We start from the raw sequence: 6,920 nt of genomic DNA, 5'->3' as shown, positions 1-6,920 counted from the left end.
CAGCTGCCCCCCCAGATACAAAAAATTAAATGGTTATAAAGTGATGAAACAGGCAGCAGCCGAGCGAGGAAGGCAGGTATTCCGCTGGCGACACAGCCGCCCAGAAGGGAAAGGGAATCCTCAGAGGGAGCCGCTTGAGCTCTTGTAAGCCTTCCAATCTGAGCAGCTCCAGGTCCTTTGTCTCTTATTTTGATGTTACAGGACATTGGCGGCATCTTCCAAAAACAACTATAAAATAATCTTCAAAGAGGCCCGAAAATATATACGTCGCCAAGACCGAAAAGAGACAGCCATCGGAATGGCGTTTTATTTTGCTGTGAGTGTCGGAAACGGGGAAAGAGGCGCTCCTGCTCATGGGCATACCCAGCATGGGGCGGGGGGGGGGCAGCTGCCCCCCCAGACACAAAAAATTAAATGGTTATAAAGTGATGAAACAGGCAGCAGCCGAGCGAGGAAGGCAGGTATTCCGCTGGCGACACAGCCGCCCAGAAGGGAAAGGGAATCTTCAGAGGGAGCCGCTTGAGCTCTTGTAAGCCTTCCAATCTGAGCAGCTCCAGGTCCTTTGTCTCTTATTTTGATGTTACAGGAATTTGGCGGCATCTTCGAAAAAGAACTATAAAAGAATATTCAAAGAGGCCCAAAAATATATACGTCGCCAAGACCGAAAAGAGACAGCCATCGGAATGGCGTTTTATTTTGCTGTGAGTGTCGGAAATGGGGAAAGAGGCGCTCCTGCTCATGGGCATACCCAGCATGGGGCGGGGGGGGGCAGCTGCCCCCCCAGACACAAAAAATTAAATGGTTATAAAGTGATGAAACAGGCAGCAGCCGAGCGAGGAAGGCAGGTATCCCGCCGGCGACACAGCCGCCCAGAAGGGAAAGGGAATCCTCAGAGGGAGCCGCTTGAGCTCTTGTAAGCCTTCCAATCTGAGCAGCTCCAGGTCCTTTGTCTCTTATTTTGATGTTACAGGACTTTGGCGGCATCTTCCAAAAACAACTATAAAATAATCTTCAAAGAGGCCCGAAAATATATACGTCGCCAAGACCGAAAAGAGACAGCCATCGGAATGGCGTTTTATTTTGCTGTGAGTGTCGGAAACGGGGAAAGAGGCGCTCCTGCTCATGGGCATACCCAGCATGGGGCGGGGGGGGGGGCAGCTGCCCCCCCAGACACAAAAAATTAAATGGTTATAAAGTGATGAAACAGGCAGCAGCCGAGCGAGGAAGGCAGGTATTCCGCTGGCGACACAGCCGCCCAGAAGGGAAAGGGAATCTTCAGAGGGAGCCGCTTGAGCTCTTGTAAGCCTTCCAATCTGAGCAGCTCCAGGTCCTTTGTCTCTTATTTTGATGTTACAGGAATTTGGCGGCATCTTCGAAAAAGAACTATAAAAGAATATTCAAAGAGGCCCAAAAATATATACGTCGCCAAGACCGAAAAGAGACAGCCATCGGAATGGCGTTTTATTTTGCTGTGAGTGTCGGAAACGGGGAAAGAGGCGCTCCTGCTCATGGGCATACCAAGCATGGGGCGGGGGGGGCAGCTGCCCCCCCAGACACAAAAAATTAAATGGTTATAAAGTGATGAAACAGGCAGCAGCCGAGCGAGGAAGGCAGGTATTCCGCTGGCGACACAGCCGCCCAGAAGGGAAAGGGAATCTTCAGAGGGAGCCGCTTGAGCTCTTGTAAGCCTTCCAATCTGAGCAGCTCCAGGTCCTTTGTCTCTTATTTTGATGTTACAGGAATTTGGCGGCATCTTCGAAAAAGAACTATAAAAGAATATTCAAAGAGGCCCAAAAATATATACGTCGCCAAGACCGAAAAGAGACAGCCATCGGAATGGCGTTTTATTTTGCTGTGAGTGTCGGAAATGGGGAAAGAGGCGCTCCTGCTCATGGGCATACCCAGCATGGGGCGGGGGGGGCAGCTGCCCCCCCAGACACAAAAAATTAAATGGTTATAAAGTGATGAAACAGGCAGCAGCCGAGCGAGGAAGGCAGGTATCCCGCCGGCGACACAGCCGCCCAGAAGGGAAAGGGAATCCTCAGAGGTGTGGGATGCAAAGGGTTAAGTGCAGTCAAGTCACAACAATCCCTAGATAGTCCACTTGGAGGACTGAGGAGGAGGATATGACTAAGCGTAGTTTCCTCTTCCTTCACATGCAAATGAGTTGAGGAAGTGGCAGATAAATCCTGAAGGAAACAGCCATTTCCCCTCTCTTGGACCAGACCTCTTGGACTACACACATCTTAGTGAGTCTCTCCCTCAAGGCCTCCAGCCTAGAGAGAGAGATGAGATGGAGTCTCACTTCTTATAAGTGAACTTCACAATGTATATATTACCTTTTAACTAAGCAAGTCTACCTCTTGAGTGTGCTGTACCTCGAGATGCTTGTAAGTAAACATCTTTTATACTTTTAAGAGCATTGTGTTGTGTCTTTTCTTTTAAGAGGGAAAAAGGGGAAATACCAGGAAAATACACTTTATTTTAGTGGCTTAAATCAAGCCTGCGCAAACGTTCTTCTGCTGTGTATTTTGCAAAAGGGGAATGTTTTACTCTGCTAAAGTTTTGTGCTTGCTAGCGCAAGCGGGGATAGGATATATTAAACAATATCTCCTCATCCACATTCCTGAACATTCCCACATAGGGTTATTGCGGCCCAGAGTTGCGTATTTTGTGTATTTTTGAAGGATTGATTTGGATTGTGATTTTGAACTCTGTAGGATTTTTCCAGTTAGGATTTCCTGGTTGAGCACATGGTCTCTTTGTTCTGCAGTGTGCTTGGGGGATTAACTACCCCTCCCCTCCCTCAGAGTTTACAGCACTGAGAAAGCTCAGAGGTAGTGAAGATATTTTTGAGATTTTGAATTTGATTTTTGAAAGATTTTTGAATTTTGGAAATTTTTGAAGTTTTAAGATGGCAAGCTCCAGTTTTGATAGTGAGGCAAGACCAAGTTTTATGCTGCTGGATGACAATAATTTTGTGCAGTGGAAGCAGCGCGTTTTAGTTTATCTTGCTGCTAGGCGTGTTCTGCAGGCCATTAAGGAAGAAAAGCCTACAGGAACCGATGCAGAAGCTTTAGCTAAGATAGAAGCTTGGAGTATTAAAAATGATGAAGCCAAGCACATAATTTTGAGCAGTTTGAGGAATGAGCATCTATCAATGATAAATTTTGAAGATGATGCATCTAAGATCCTAGAGGACATTGAACGCATTTATGCACAATCTACAGAGAGTTCCTATAGATAATTGTTGGATAAGTTACTCAAGTTGAAGATGAATTCTAGAGAAGAGTTTACAGAGCATTTTAAGAATTTTTCTGAGATTGTTCAAAGAATTGCCCTTACTCCCAGAGCCTTTGATGATGTGACTAAAGTAACGTTTATGCTTGCATCATTGGGACCTACGTTTGCTCCATTTAAAAGTATAATGGATCACACAAAGGATTTAACTTTTAATGAGCTTATCAACCATTTAAGAGAGGAATGCAGAGATAGCCTTGATTCTCAAGAAAGGAATCCAAGGAGGAAGGATAGCAGCTATGCATCCAAGCATTTTGGAAAGTCCAGACAGACATCTAGAGAAATAATTTGTTTTAAATGCAATGGGAAAAACCACATAGCAAGGAACTGCAAGAGTCAAAATGGGGATAAAGTTGAATCCCACCCCTCAAAACCACAAGGTGTTAAGAAGGGGAGTCATGAGCAAACCATGTTGATGCAGGAGAGGAGTTTAGCTGTCCAGGATTGTGAAAATAAGCGCAATAAGTGGATTCTTGACAGTGGAGCGAGTTCTCATTTCTGTTATGAAAAGGAGTATTTTAATGAGATTAATGGGGATGAAACCTCTGAAATTGAGATTGCTGATGGCAACATTGTAAAGGCAATTGGTTCAGGAACTGTGAATTTGAAATTCAACGTAGATCATGAAACAATTAATACTAAGATAACTGAAGTTAAGTTTGCACCAAAGCTTAATTGCAACTTACTCAGCGTGTCCAGTTTGGACAGGAAAGGTTTTAAAATTACATTTGAAAAAGGACAATGTATTGTGACTAAGCATGATGAAGTTTATGTTCAAGGCACACTAAAGGATGGTGTATATGAGCTTAATGTTTCAGAGAACCAGCAGAACCAGTCTGCAAAGGTGGCGCAACCAAGTCAAAAGGACGAAGGAAGTCTGGAACTCTGGCACAAGAGACTTGGACACAGAGACACCAACGTTATTCTGGAACTACAGAAAGGTGATCTTGTGAGAGGTCTGCAGGTAAAGCAAAGCAACACAAATACACCAACATCAAAATGTATAACTTGTGTTAGTGAGAAAGCAACTAAACCTTCTTTCCCACGTTGTGCAGAGAAGAGAAGCACTAAAGTATTGGACATTGTCCATACAGATCTATGTGGACCAATGAATGTGTCTTCTCTAGGAGGTAATAAATATATTTTGATATTTTTGGACGATTTCTCGAGATTCTGCGTAGCCTACTTTATCAAGGAGAAGAGTGAGACAGTGGAATTGTTCAGGGACTATCTTAACATGGTCAAGAACAAGTTCCAGCGAGCCCCTTCCATTTTAATGTCCGATAATGGTGGGGAATTTTGTTCACATGAGATGCAGGCCGTCATGGCTAGAGAAGGCATATCACACGTGACCACAGTTGCCTACACACCCCAACAAAACTCAATTGCAGAGAGGAAATTTAGATCCATTTTGGAAATGACAAGGTGCATGCTAAAGGAAGCTAACTTGTCACACAGGCTGTGGGGTGAAGCGGCTCGTTGCTCAGTCTATCTTCAGAACAGACTGCCCACAAAAGGCGCAGAGCGCACACCATTTGAACTTTGGCATGGAAAAGCCCCAAATTTGTCACATATACGTGTATTTGGAAGTTTGTGCTACTATCATGTGCCCAAGGAGCACAGACACAAACTTGATTCCAGAGCGAAGGCAGGGATCCTAGTTGGGTACGCTTCTGGAGGAAAAGGATATAGAGTCTTGGATCCGCAAACTGGCAAGACAAGTTCGCAGCATGTAATTTACTTCGATGAGCAAGGCAAAGTTGATACAAAGGACACTGCCATTGATTGTTCCAAGGAGCCACAGGATGAGGAATTTGTGATTTTTCCTTTTGAACCAATACAAAGTACTAATCCAACTTCTAGTGTCGTAGCACCCCCTATAGGTGACACCCGAGAAGACGTGGAGGTCCAGGCCCCTGGCAGCACCAGAGACGAAGATGATGACGAGCAGCTGTATGGGGATATGCCACTGCTGGAGGAGGATGAGGAAGCTGATGCGGTCGAAAGACCAGAGGTCAGACGCTCATCCAGAACCAACAGAGGTGTTCCACCATTACGGCTGTCCTACCTTACAAGGTCGGCGTCTCCACAGGAACCTTCCAAATGGGAAGAGATAGAGAGGATGCCACCAGATGAAGCCAGTCTCTGGAGGAAAGCTGCTCAGGAGGAGATAGATGCACTTCATCGGAACAGGACCTGGACACTCACAGAACTACCTCCTGGTAAGGAAGCAATTGGAAGTAAATGGGTGTTCAAGGTTAAAAAGGGTTCAGAAGGGGAGGTGCAACGCTACAAAGCTAGGCTTGTGGCACAAGGTTTTTCCCAGAAGTATGGAGAGGATTACGATCAAGTGTTTGCACCGACAGTTCGATACAGCAGTGTCAGACTACTTTTAAGTATTGCAGCATCTAAGCAAATGTCAGTTTACCATATTGACATTGCGACAGCCTTTCTTCACGGCGAAATTTCTGAGCAGATTTATATGAAGCAGCCCAAAGGTTTCATTAAACCAAATGAGGCACATCTAGTGTGCAAGCTGCAGAAAGGACTTTATGGTTTGAAGCAAGCAGCGAGGGCTTGGAACCAGAAACTCCATGAGATGCTGGTGCAGCTTGGGTACAAGCAAGGGACTGCTGATAAGTGCTTGTACACCAAACAAAGGAATGGACAGTTTTCGTACATTTTAGCCTTTGTTGACGACCTTTTAATTTCTACGTCAAATGAGAAAGACTATAAAGACATAGTCAAACACCTCAACAGGGAAGTAGAGGTCAAGGAACTTGGAAAAGTGAAATACTACTTGGGAATTCAAGTTGAGAGAGAAGAGGATGGATCGTTCTTACTCAGCCAAAGGCAAAAGATAACTGAACTGATTGAAAGCATGCAGATGCAGGACGCACACCCAGTTGCGACACCGATGGCCACAGACTTCTTGAAGAATCAACAAGGTTCGAAGTTGCTGCCAAACAACACGCAATACAGGTCAGCGATTGGCAAACTTTTGTATTTGGTTACCACATGCAGACCTGACCTGGCAAGTGCAGTGGGGATCCTAAGTAGGAAAGTAAGTTGTCCCACTGAGCATGATTGGGCTGGAGTTAAGAGGGTTGTTCGTTATCTAAAGGGAACCATGGACTGTAAATTAAAACTGCCAGCTGTCAGAGACCCTAAACTGCTTGGGTACACTGATGCGGATTGGGCTGGGGACAATAAGGATTATAAATCCACAAGTGGCTATGTTTTTATGTATGGGGACGGAGCTATTGCATGGGGCAGCTATAAACAGAAATGTGTAGCTTTATCGTCCACAGAATCTGAGTACATTGCGGCTTCGGAAGCTTGCAGAGAGATCCCCTGGCTGGATCAGCTCCTGAAGGACTTTGGCGTGCCAAGAACGGGACCTGTCAGCTTGATGGAGGACAATCAGAGCAGTATGAAGCTGACACAAAGTGAAAAGTTCCTTGCACGCACCAAACACATTGGGGTCAGGTACCACTACATACGCCAGGTGATCGAGGATGGACTTGTTGAAATGTGTTACTGCAACACTGACCAGATGACTGCAGATGTCCTAACAAAGCCCCTGCCAAGAGAGAAGTTCCAGGATCTTCGTGGCAAGC

General features: G+C 45.4%; 1 long non-coding RNA gene across 1 annotated transcript in view; it reads right to left on the bottom strand.

The window, feature by feature from the left end:
- The window catches only part of LOC148685798 (uncharacterized), a 126,481-nt gene that overhangs the window by 83,268 nt on the left and 36,293 nt on the right, over positions 1 to 6,920 (bottom strand). The window lies entirely within an intron of this gene.

This window comes from Zootoca vivipara, chromosome 5 (genome assembly GCF_965207765.1).
Source record: "Zootoca vivipara chromosome 5, rZooViv2.hap1.1, whole genome shotgun sequence".
Taxonomy (NCBI): domain Eukaryota; kingdom Metazoa; phylum Chordata; class Lepidosauria; order Squamata; family Lacertidae; genus Zootoca; species Zootoca vivipara.
Note: the sequence above shows the minus strand (reverse complement) of the source record. Positions and strands in the feature narration are given on the sequence as shown.